The following is a 12804-nucleotide window of genomic DNA, read 5'->3' on the forward strand; positions in this document are numbered from 1 at the left end:
ATGCACATGAAACTTCACATAAACAATGTGGCTAATAAATGTCTGTTACCAGATAAATGGTTAATTGAAGTGATTAAACCCTTTGGCCATTAAGGCCAGAGCCAGGCAGCATAAGCTTGAACCTCAACTTTAATTTCTTCATTTATTAAATGGCTTTGCTAATTGTAGATACTTAAAGGGCTTTTTGAAAAATAAATCAATTGCTATGGGTATAGCACCTAGAATACTGACTGGTCAACAGTAATCAATGTAAAAGCACGAATTTTGGAAATATTAAGATTTAAACAAACAATAAAAAATACATAGGAATATATGATTTGAAAATAAATGTGCATCTCTACAAGACAAGGCTCTAAAACAAACAAACAAAACACTTTAGGCTTTAAATTGCTAGACTTATATTCTTAAAATGCATTAAAAAATACAAGAATTCTGATTTGTATGAAAATCTTCTCATATATTTATGTAATCATACTCAATAAGAGTGTCTTATCAACCTCACCATAAAAAAATTCCTTAAAATGATAAAAAAAAAAAGAAAGTGCATGGGTGTGTGATTTTACATTCCATCTCCTAAGCTATGCAGAATGATTATGTAGGTCAGGGGTCTGCAAACAAGGCCTCTCACCCAGATTCATCTCAGTGCTTCTTTTGTAAGTAAAATATTATTGGAAAATGGTCATGCCGAATCCTTTACCCACCGTCTATGGCTGCTTTAATATTACCATGTTAGAGTTGATCAGTTGTGAAAGAAGCCCATGATAGTGAAATGATTTACTATCTGTCCCTTTATAAAAAATGTTTACAGATACCTAGTGTAAATAATAAAGAAGAAAATATGCAGGAATAGACTATATTGCTGAACATATCTGAATTACATAACACTAATAAACTCCTACTTTTATAAATTTTGAATAAAATGTATAATCCATTAAAGACATTTGCATGTAGATCTAAGAACTGAAAAAAATGATTGCTCTTCTTTAAAACTGAGCAGGCTTACACTAGAATGTTAATTTCCTTCATATATTCGGGCTTTTTACAAGGACAAGAGTGGATGTTAAAGTTATGGGATATTTAGATAATATATACAAGTGAAAGTGAAAGTGAAGTTGCTCAGTCCTGTCTGACTCATTGCGACTCCATGGACTGCAGCCCACCACTCTCCTCCATCCATAGGATTTCCCAGGCAGGAATACTTGAGTGGGTTGCTATTTTCTTCTCCAGGAGAACTTCCCCACTGAGGTATAGAATCTGGGTCTCCCATATTGTAGGCAGACACTTACCATCTGAGCCACCAGGGAAGTTAATGTTGAATACTATTTGTTGAATGTATGTAATAAAGTATATTAAAAAATTGAAAATTTTAAAGGGAATATGCAATCATCTAAAATATGAGATTAGTTATATGTTATGTAATAAAGCAAATCTCAACATATTCCATGGAGTAGAAGCCACAGATTTTGTTCAAACTCTCTTCTCAGCCACCCAAAATAAACAATGAAAGCAAACAAAATCATAACAGATAATTCAAATTAAGTTTTAAAATTCTAAAAGTTATCAAATATTCAGTTCAGTTCAGTTCAATTCCTCAGTCGTGTCCGACTCTTTGTGAGCCCATGAATTGTAGCACGCCAGGCCTCCCTGTCCATCACCAAATCCCGGAATTTACTCAAATTCATATTCATTGAGTCTGTGATACCATCCAGCCATCTCATCCTCTGTCGTCCCCTTCTCCTCCTGCGCCCAATCCCTCCTGCATTGGAGTCTTTTCCAATGAGTCAACTCTTCTCATGAGGTGGCCAAAGTATTCGAGTTTCACCTTTAGCATCTGTCCCTCCAAGAACACCCAGGATTGATCTCCTTTAGAATGGACTGGTTGGATCTCCTTGCAGTCCAAGGGACTCTCAAGAGTCTTCTCCAACACCACAGTTCAAAAGCATCAATTCTTCGGCACTCAGCTTTCTTCACAGTTCAACTCTCACATCCATACATGACTACTGGAAAAACCATAGCCTTGACTAGACGGACCATTGTTGGCAAAGTAATGTCTGTGCTTTTCAATATGCTCTGTAGGTTGGTCATAACTTTCCTTCCAAGGAGTAAACGTCTTTTAATTTCATGGCTGCAGTCACCATCTGCAGTAATTTTGGAGCTGAAAAAATAGTCTGACACTGTTTCCACTGTTTTCCCATCTATTTCCCATGATGCGATGGTACCAGATGCCATGATCTTCGTTTTCTGAATGTTGAGCTTTAAGCCAACTTTTTCATTCTCCTCTTTCACTTTCATCAAGAGGCTTTTGAGTTCCTCTTCACTTTCTGCCATAAGGGTTGTGTCATCTGCATATCTGATATTATTGATATTTCTCCCGGCATATTGATTCCAGCATGTGGTTCTTCCAGCCCAGTGGGTCTCATGATGTACTCTGCATATAAGTTAAATAAGCAGGGTGACAATATAGATCCTTGATGCACTCCTTTTCCAATTTGGAACTGGTCTGTTGTTCCATGTCCAGTTTGAACTGTTGCTTCGTGACCTGCATATAGATTTCTCAAGAGGCAGATCAGGTGGTCTGGTATTCCCATCTTTTTCAGAATTTCCCACAGTTCATTGTGATCCACACAGTCAAAGGCTTTGACATAGTCAATAAAGCAGAAATAGATGTTTTTCTGGAACTTGCTTGCTTTTTCGATGACTGGTGGGTGTTGGCAATTTGATCTCTGGTTCCTCTGCCTTTTCTAAAACCAGCTTGAGACTGTTCCATACATCAGTGTCTCTTTTGCTGTCTTGTACACAGGGTTATCATCTTTCTAAATTCCATATATATGCGTTAGTATACTGTATTGGGGCTAGTGCACTAGGACAACCCAGAGGGATGGTATGGGGAGGGAGGAGGGAGGAGGGTTCAGGATGGGGAGCACATGTGTACCTGTGATGGATTCATTTTGATATTTGGCAAAACTAATACAATTATGTAAAGTTTAAAAATAAAATAAAATTTAAAAAAAATAAAAACATAAATAAATAAAACCAGCTTGAGCATCAGGAAGTTCACGGTTCACATATTGCTGAAGCCTGGCTTGGAGATTTTTGAGCATTACTCTACTAGCGTGTGAGATGAGTGCAATTGTGTGGTAGTTTGAGCATTCTTTGGCATTGCCTTTCTTTGGGACTGGAATGAAAACTGACCTTTTCCAGTCCTGTGGCCACTGCTGAGGTTTCCAAGTTTGCTGGCATATTGAGTGCAGCACTTTCACAGCATCATCTTTGAGGATTTGAAATAGCTCAACTGGAATTCCATCCCCTCCACTAGGTCTGTTTGTAGTGATGCTTCCTAAGGCCCACTTGATTTTACATTCCAAGATGTCCGGCTCTAGGTGAGTGATCACACCATCGTGATTAACTGGATCATTTTTTGTACAGTTCTCCTGTGTATTCTTCCACCTCTTCTTAATATCTTCTGCTGCTGTTAGGTCCATATCATTTCTGTCCTTCATGGAGCCCATCCTTGCATGAAATGTTCCCTTGGTATCTCTAACTTTCTTGAAGACATCTCTAGTCTTTCCCATTCTATTATTTTCCTCTATTTCTTTGCATTTATCACTGAAGAAGGCTTTCTTATCTCTCCTTGCTATTCTTTGGAAATCTGCATTCACATGCTATATGAATGTGATATATATTTCTCCTTTGCTTTTTGCTTCTCTTCTTTTCACAGCTATTTGTAAGGCTTCCCCAGACAGCCATTTTGCTTTTTTGCATTTCTTTTCCATGGGGATGATCTTGACCATCTCTCCTGTACAATGTCACAAACCTCTGTCCATAGTTCATCAGCCACTCTATCTATCAGATCTAGTCCCTTAAACCTATTTCTCACTTCCCTGTATAATCATAAGGGATTTAATTTAGGTCATACCTGAATGGTCTAGTGGTTTTCCCACTTTCTTCAATGTAAGTCTGAATTTGGCAATAAGAAGTTCATGCTCTGAGGCACAGTCAGCTTCCAGTCTTGTTTTTGCTGATTCTACAGAGCTTCTCCATCTTTGGCTGCAAAGAATATAATCAATCTGATTTTGATGTTGACCATCTGGTGATGTCCATGTGTAGAGTCTTCTCTTGTGTTGTTGGAAGAGGGTGTTTGCTATGACCAGTGTATTCCCTTGGCAAAACTCTATTAGCCTTTGCCCTGCTTCGTTCCAAGGCCAATTTGCCTGTTACCCCAGGTATTTCTTGACTTCTTACTTTGCATTCCTGGCCCCTATAATGAAAAGACAATTTTTTTTTGGGGGGGGTGTTAGTTCTAAAAGGTCTTGTAGGTCTTCATAGAACCGTTCAGCTTCTTCAGCATCACTGGTTGGAGCATAGGCTTGGATTACTGTGATATTGAATGTTTTGCCTTGGAAATGAACAGACATCATTCTGTCGTTTTTGAGATTGCATCCAAGTACTGCATTTTGGACTCTTTAGTTGACCATGATGGCTACTGCATTTCTTCTGAGGGATTCCTGCCCACAGTAGTAGATATAATGTTCATTTGAGTTAAATTCACCCATTCCAGTCCATTTTAGTTCGCTGATTCCTAGAATGTCAACGTTCACTCTTGCCATCTCGTTTGACCACTTCCAATTTGCCTTGATTCATGGACCTAACATTCCAGGTTCCTATGCAATATTGCTCCTTACAGCATTGGACCTTGCTTCTATCACCCAGTCACATCCACATCTGGGTATTGTTTTTGTTTTGGCTCTATCCCTTCATTGTTTCTGAAGTTATTTCTCCACTGATCTCCAGTAGCATATTGGGCCCCTACCAACCTGGGGAGTTCCTCTTTTAGTATCCTATCATTTTGCCTTTTCGTACTGTTCATGGGGTTCTCAAGGCAAGAATACTGAAGTGGTTTGCCATTCTCTTCTCCAGTGGACCACATTCTGTCAGACCTCTCCATCATGACCTACCCGTGGGTGGCCCCACACAGCATGGCTTAGTTTCATTGAGTTAGACAAGGCTGTTGTCCTTGTGATCAGATTGACTAGTTTTCTGTGATTATGGTTTCAGTGTGTCTGCCCTCTGATGCCCTCTTGTAACACCTACCGTCTTATTTGGGTTTCTCTTACCTTGGACGTAGGGTGTCCCTTCACAGCTGCTCCAGCAAACCACAGCCGCTGCTCCTTACCTTGGATGAGGGGTATAGTTTACCACAAATATTACAAATTACTAAAATTTTCTGTTAAAGATAACACAGCATATCAAAACCAGTCAAAAATGTAGTCAAAGAAAATATTTTCCTTGCACATTTTTTTTCTGACAAGAAAAAATGAAATGATAGTTATTAGGCATTTACTGAGGGAAAAAAACAATGCAGAGTAACTATAACGAGGTAAAAATATGCACAAGCAAAAGTAAATTAGTATTCACTTAAAAGGCATGTAATTAATCATAGAATTCAAGAATCATAGGGCCTTCAAGACCATTATCTAATTTATTTTGGCATAACTTATTATATCCCCAAGAACAAGAAATGGAAAAAGGCAAAGTGTTTGTCTGAGGAGGCCTTACAAGTAGCTGTGAAAAGAAGAGAAGGGAAAAGCAAAGGAGAAAGGGAAAGATATACCCATTTGAATGCAGAGTTCCAAAGAATAGCAAGGAGACATAAGGAAGCCTTCCTCAGCAATCAATGTAAGGAAATAGAGGAAAACAATAGAATGGGAAAGACTAGAGATCTTCAAGAAAATTAGAGATGCCAAGAGAACATTTCATGCAAAGATTTCTTGCATTTCATGCATTTCTGTCCATGAAGGACAGAAATAGTATGAACCTAACAGAAGCAGAAGATATTAAGAAGAGGTGGAAGAATACACAGAAGAACAATACAAAAAAAGTTTTCACGACCCAGACAATCACCATGATGTGATCACTGACACTCACATAGACCCAGACATCCTGTAATGTGAAGTCAATTGGGCCTTCGGAAACATCACTACAAACAAAGCTAGTGGAGGTGATGGATTTCCAGTTGAGCTATTTCAAATCCTCAAAGATGATGCTGTGAAAGTGCTGCACTCAATATGCCAGCAAATTTGGAAAACTCAGCAGTGGCCCCAGGACTGGAAAGGGTCAGTTTTCATTCCAGTCCCAAAGAAAGGCAATGCCAAAGAATGCTCGAACTACCGCATAATTGCACTCATCTCACACGCTAGTAAAGTAATCCTCAAAATTATCCAAATTGCTGGTCCAGGCTTCAGCAATACATGAACTGTGAACTTCCATATGTTCAAGCTGGTTTTAGAAAAGGCAGAGGATCCAGAGATCAAATTGTCAACATCTGCTGGATCATTGAAAAAGCAAAAGAGTTACAGAAAAACATATATTTCTGACTTACTGACTATGCCAAAGACTTTTGCTGTGTGGATCACAATAAACTGCAGAAAATTCTGAAGGAAACGAGAATACCACACCACCTGACTTGCCTCTTGAGAAACCTGTATACAGATCAGGAAGCAACAGTTAGAACTGGACATGGAACAACAGACTGGTTCTAAATAAGAAAAGGAGTATGTCAAGGCTATATATTGTCACCCTGTTTATTTAACTTATATGCAGAGTACATCATGAGAAATTCTGGGCTAGAGGAAGCACAAGCTGGAATCAAGATTGCTGGGAGAAATATCAATAACCTCAGATATGCATATGACACTTTTTGGCAGAAAGTGAAGAAAAACTAAAGAGCCTCTTGGTGAAAGTGAAAGAGGAGGGTGAAAAAATTGGCTTAAAGCTCAACATTCAGAAAACTAAGATCATGGCATCCAGTCCCATCATCTCATGGCAAATAGATGGAAAAATAGCGGGGACAATGGTTTAACTTATTTTATTGGCCTCAAAATCACTGCAGATGGTGACTGCACCCATGAAATTAAAAGACGCTTACTCCTTGGAAGGAAAGTTATGACCAACCTACATAGCATATTCAAAAGCAGAGACATCACTTTGCCAACAAAGGTCCATCTAGTCAAGGCTATGGTTTTTCCATTGGTCATGTATGGATGTGAGAGTTGGACTATAAAAAAAGCTGAGCACCAAAGAATTGATGCTTTTGAACTGTGGTGTCGGAGAAGACTCTTGAGAGTCCCTTGGACTGCAAGGAGATCCAACTGGTCCATCCTAAAGGAGATCAGTCCTGGGTGTTCATTGGAAAGACTGATGTTGAAGCTGAAAATCCAAATCTTTGGCCACCTGATGTGAAGAGCTGACTCATTTTAAAAGACCCTCATGCTGGCAATGATTGAGCGCAGAAGGAGAAGGGGACGACAGAGAATGAGATGGTTGGATGGCATCCCTGACTCAATGGAGATGGGTTTTGGTAGACTGGCAGTTGGTGATGGACAGAGAGGCCTGGTATGCTGCAGTTCATGGAATTGCAGATGGTTAGACATGACTGAGCAACTGAACTGACTGAGTGTATGGTCTTCCCTGATGCCAGCAATATAGGAGTCCTGGGTTTGATATCTGTGTTGGGAAGATCCCCTGGAGAAGAGAATGGCAACCTCACTCCATTATTTTTTTCTGGAGAATTCCAAGTACAGAGCATACTGGCAGGCTACAGTCCTTGGAGTTGTAGAGTTGGATATGATTGAGCGACTTATACACAAACTTACTGCATGGAAATAAATTAGATAAATCAACAAAAAAAGATGTCAGTGCATATTGAATAATTAGTCCAGCAGATGAGTACTTTTTACAGTAGTCTAAGTTATTTTAAGATAGGAAATAAATTAAGATTGAAGAATAGGAAGCAGTTAGAAAATGGAGGTTTACATCATTGTTCCCAAATGTGTTGCATCATTTGATGAAGTTTATGTCTATAATTTGACTTAATTGGATATTTAAAGAAAGAAACTTGACATAACAAATATATCAATTCTTCCTAAGTTGATTCCAATCTTAATACTATTCTTACCAAACATTGGCTTGAAAAAACATTATTTATACACAAAATCTTGGGCCCTAGGATAAAAAATTAAAAGCCTCCCAAAAAATCTTGACAAAGAAGGATAAAATAACAAGGATCACACTGTTTGATATTGTCTTATAATAAACCTATAAGATAACATAGTACTGGCAGAGGAGTAGTTGCATATATCAATGGAACAGAATGGAGAACTCAGAAATATACCCACATAAATTTTTAATTTAATTTTAATTTAATGATTTAAAATAATATAATGAAATAGTGGAGATATATCAGTCATACAGTTTCTGGTGCAAGAGACATATATGTACTGTGCTGTGCTGTGCTTAGTCTCTCAGTCGTGTCCGATTCTTTCATGACCCCATGGACAGTAGCCCTTTAGGCTCCACTATCCATGAGATTTCCCAGGCAATAATACTGAAGCTATGACAAACCTAGGCAGTGTATTAGAAAGCAGAGACATTATTTTGCAAACAAAGGCCTGTATAGTCAAAGCTGTAGTTTTTCCAGTAGTTGTGTATGGATGTGAGAGTTGGACCATAAAGAAGGCTGCATGACAAACAGTTGATGCTTTTGAACTGTGGTGTTGGAGAAGAATCCCGAGAGTCCCTTGGACTGCAAGGAGATCAGACCAGTAAATCCTAAAGGAAATCTATCCTTAATATTTATTAGAAGGACTCGTGCTGAAGCTGATGCTCCAATACCTTGGCTACCTGATGAAAATAATTGATTCATTGGACTAATTCAATGAATTCAATGATTCATTGATTCATTGAAAAGACTGATGCTGGGAAAGATTGAGGGCAGGAGGAGAAGGGGATGACAGAGGACAAGATGATTGGATGGCATCACTGACTCACTGGACATGAGTTTGAGCAGGCTCTGGGAGATGGCGAAGAACAGGGAAGCCTGGCATACTGCAGTCCATGGGGTCACAGAGTCAGACATGATTGAGCGACTGACCAACAACAAACGTATAAGCAGAGTGCTACTGAATAACACAGCTGAGGGCCAGAAAATAATGGAAGATCACAGACATGCAGTTACTCTGTTGATCCATCAAATGCAAGTGTCTGTGTTGATTACAGTGTGCATCCACAGGTACAAGCATTACCTATCTAAAGTAGAACTGCCAGCAAGGAGGGAAAATAAGAGGTTTCAAATGTGGAAATGGTTAACAGTTGATCATCAACTCTGGTAGAAGAAGAATTTGCTATAATTCCTTACTGCAATGCTAATGAGTGAGATAATTATCCTTTTTGCATAACCTATACATAATTTAATTGAGCCTAATTCTCCTTTCAAATTCCCAAAGGGAGATCATTCTTGATGTCAAAAAATTTACCCTTGGGAATCTTTCTCTCCTGCTCTGCATAGTTCCTTGATGGTGGGAGAAATTACATTGACTGTACAAATCCTCTTTATTTCCCAAACATCGTTTAAAAATATTCAATCAAAAATTATTCTACCAGTTTCTGTTTGAGTATGTTATTCTTCTAGAATTGAGATAGAAAAATTCAAAATTTCTTTAATTTGTTTTAATTTTAAGTGGTAAACGAATGCACATTTGTACTCATATGTGCATACACATATACAGAGAAACATGTAAAATATTTTGCCACCATCCATTTTATGAAGGAACTCTAGGGAATAACCAACTTCCTATTTCCTCAGTCTTAATGAATATTAAAAAAAAATGTTTGTTTATGAAAATCTTCCCCCAGAGATATGCTAGAGTTGGGGTTTCATACCTCCAGGATCTAATGCTTAATGGTCTGAGCTGGAGCTGATGTAATAATAATAAGAATAAAATGCACAATAAATATAATACACTTGAATCATCCTGAAACTACACCCCTCTCCCCTGGCCATAGTCCATGGAAAAATTGTCTTCTAGGATATGGGTCCTTGATGCCAAAACACTGGGCACTGTTGCCCTAGAGGAACAACTCCCACAAGATGTAATATGTGGTTTATGTTTATAGCAGTATTTGGCCAGTGTTGTTACCTCTTACTTATAGCTTTGTTTATTGATCTTTAAGATATTTGAGTAAGCCTCTGACATTGATGGGGTGGACTTATTTTAAGCATATGAATGATTTGAAGTTCAATTTCTATTCACTTATTTTCATTCCACATTCTTGCAGATATAGATAAATGCAAAAAAGCCCTAAAAATTCACTATATGTTCATTTTATGTCTATAGGCATACTAATATTCTTTGCTTTCCAAAAGCTTTATGTTTGAAAGTGATCCTGTTTATCCTTTGGAGAATGCAAATTACTTGGCAATTTCTAAATTGGTTCAGAAAAGCTGTCCCACCAACTGTATTTATATGTTTGTTGGCTGGGAAAGTACCTTCCCCCACCGCCTTTTTTTTTTTTTTTTGGTTCTCACTGTGGTAATATGCTCAGTTTATAAAATTTGAAAAGTACAGTACAGTATAAAGAAGCAGCTATTTATTCTAAAATTTGCTCATTGAAAAGGTATTTATTATTTGTCTATATACAATTCTATTTTAATGTATTTTTTTAATTTTTAATGCATTTTATAGGCTACCTTCCATTTCCAGTTATTACAAAATACTGGCTTTAACCTGCATGCCATACAATACATGTTTGAGCCTGTCTTATATCCAAGAATTTGTACCACCTGCTTCATCATTCCTGTGTCAACCCTCGATGAACCCAGTGGTAACCACTAGTTTGGTCTCTATATCTGTAAGTCTCCTTCTTTGTTATATTCAGTAGTTTGTTGTATTTTTTAGATTGAACACATATATGATATCTTACAGTATTTGTCTTTCTCTTTCTGACTTACTTCACTTAACATAATGCTCTCCAAGTCCATCCAGGTTGCTGCAAATGGCGAATTTTCATTCTCTCTTATGGTTGTCTGATATTCTATTGTTGGAGCAGGAAATGGCAACCCACTATAGTGTTCTTGCCTGGAGAATACCATGGACAGAGGAGCCTGGCAGGCTATAGTCCATGGGGTAGCAATGAGTCGCACATGACTGAACAGGCATGTAGTATTCCATTATATATATGTACCACATCTTCTTTATCCATTCATCTACTGATGGACACTTAGGCTGCTTCTCTATCTTGGCAATTGCAAATAATGCTGCAATGAATTCCAAATAATGCTGCTATGATGGCCTGTTGACTATCTGCATTTCCTCTTTGGAAAAATGTCTGTTTAGTTCTTCTGCCCATCTTTAATGCATTTTTAGATACAGTACATTTCTAGGAAAAATAATGGTGATGTTAACTACATTCATTTACTGTGTTACAAGGGGAACTACTTGCCAAAGCGTCTACTCTTTGTGGGAAGCACTTAATAGAGAATGATAATCTTTTCTTTACCTTTTGCTCCCACCCTAAAGAAAGTGAGTGATTCAACAAAAGCAGTCATGAGAACCTGGTGTTCATTGGCTATATTTTCTTTTTTTTTTTTAACTTTTATTATATATTTATTTGACTGCACCAGGTCATATTAATAGTTGTGGTATGCGGGATCTTTACTTGTGGCATGTGGCATCTATAGCTGTGGCATGTGACATCTAGTTCTTAGTATGTGTCTGTGCGCTCAGTCATGTCTGACTTTTTTGATCCAATAGACTAACCCACTAGGCTACTCTGTCCATTGAATTTTCCAGGCAAGAATACTGGAGTGCCATTTCTTATTCCAGGATATCTTCCCAACACAGAGATTGAATCTGTGTCTCTTGCATCTCCTTCATTGGCAGGCAGATTTTTTACTACCAGTGCCACTTGGGACTAGGGATCAAATCTTGGCCTCCCACATTGGGAGCATGGAGTCTTATCCTCTATACATTCCGTGGAATTCTCCAGGCCAGAATACTGGAGTGGGTAGCTTTTCCCTTCTCCAGGGCATCTTCTCAATCCAGGGATTAAATCCAGGTCTCCCCCATTGCAGGTGGATTCTTTACCAGCTGAGCCACACAAAGGAAGCCCAAGAATACTAGAGTGAGTAGCCTATCCCTTTTCCAGTGGATCTTCCTGACCCAGGAGTTGAACTTGGGTCTCCTTCATTGCAGGTGGATTCTTTAACAACTGAGCTATCAGAGAAGCCCCTTAGCTACTGAACCACCTGGGAAGCCCCGGCTGCATTTTCTTATTAAGCAGGATGAAGATGACACATATAAACTATAATTAATATTTGCCATTGTATATCCAGGCCCAGTGTTTAATATAACTTTTTATTCCCATGAAAAAAGTAAATAAGCAAAATTTGATTACCCAAGTTCATCATATTCCAGTCTCTTTACTCATGATTTAGTGACTGTCCATTACTTGGGGAGGAGAAGGGGATGACATGGTTTGATGGGATCACCAACTCAATGAACATTAGTTTGAGTAAACTCCTGGAATTGGTGATGGACAGGGAGGCCTGGAGTGTTGAAGTCCATGGGGTCACTAAGAGTAGAACACGACTGAGTGATTGAACTGAGCTGAACTGAATTACTTGGGAGTATAAGTGGTAAATGTTATGAGTGGTAAACGACAAAGAGATCTGAAATTATTAAGGATAGATGGTCAATTGCTTTCTGACATTAAAATCTATGACTTTATTATTTATTGACTGGTATATCTTCTGAATACTCTTAAGGAGGACATTTTGTAATGATGGGAAGATCAATTACGACTCCTAAAACATCATTAAAAATGAACATCAAGTAAAATTTTCTTCAGGGGTTGTATCACATTAAAAAAATTAATAAGCAGAAACCTCAATTAAGTAGTTGTGAGGCTAGAGTGGGAAGCCTTCAAGCCCTGGAATGATAACAGAGTCCAACAGGAAAAAGGAAGTCT

General features: G+C 38.3%; 1 long non-coding RNA gene across 1 annotated transcript in view; it reads left to right on the forward strand.

Moving 5' to 3' along the window:
• Positions 1-12194, forward strand: part of LOC133254181 (uncharacterized) — a 75621-nt gene extending 63427 nt beyond the window's left edge. The window contains exons 2-3 of the long non-coding RNA XR_009738590.1: positions 10521-10686; positions 11909-12194. This is a non-coding gene — a long non-coding RNA (uncharacterized LOC133254181). The remainder of the gene's footprint in view (positions 1-10520; positions 10687-11908) is intronic.
• The last annotated feature ends 610 nt before the right edge of the window (positions 12195-12804 follow it).

The sequence above is a fragment of the Bos javanicus genome, chromosome 1 (genome assembly GCF_032452875.1).
Source record: "Bos javanicus breed banteng chromosome 1, ARS-OSU_banteng_1.0, whole genome shotgun sequence".
NCBI classification, from domain to species: Eukaryota; Metazoa; Chordata; class Mammalia; order Artiodactyla; family Bovidae; genus Bos; species Bos javanicus.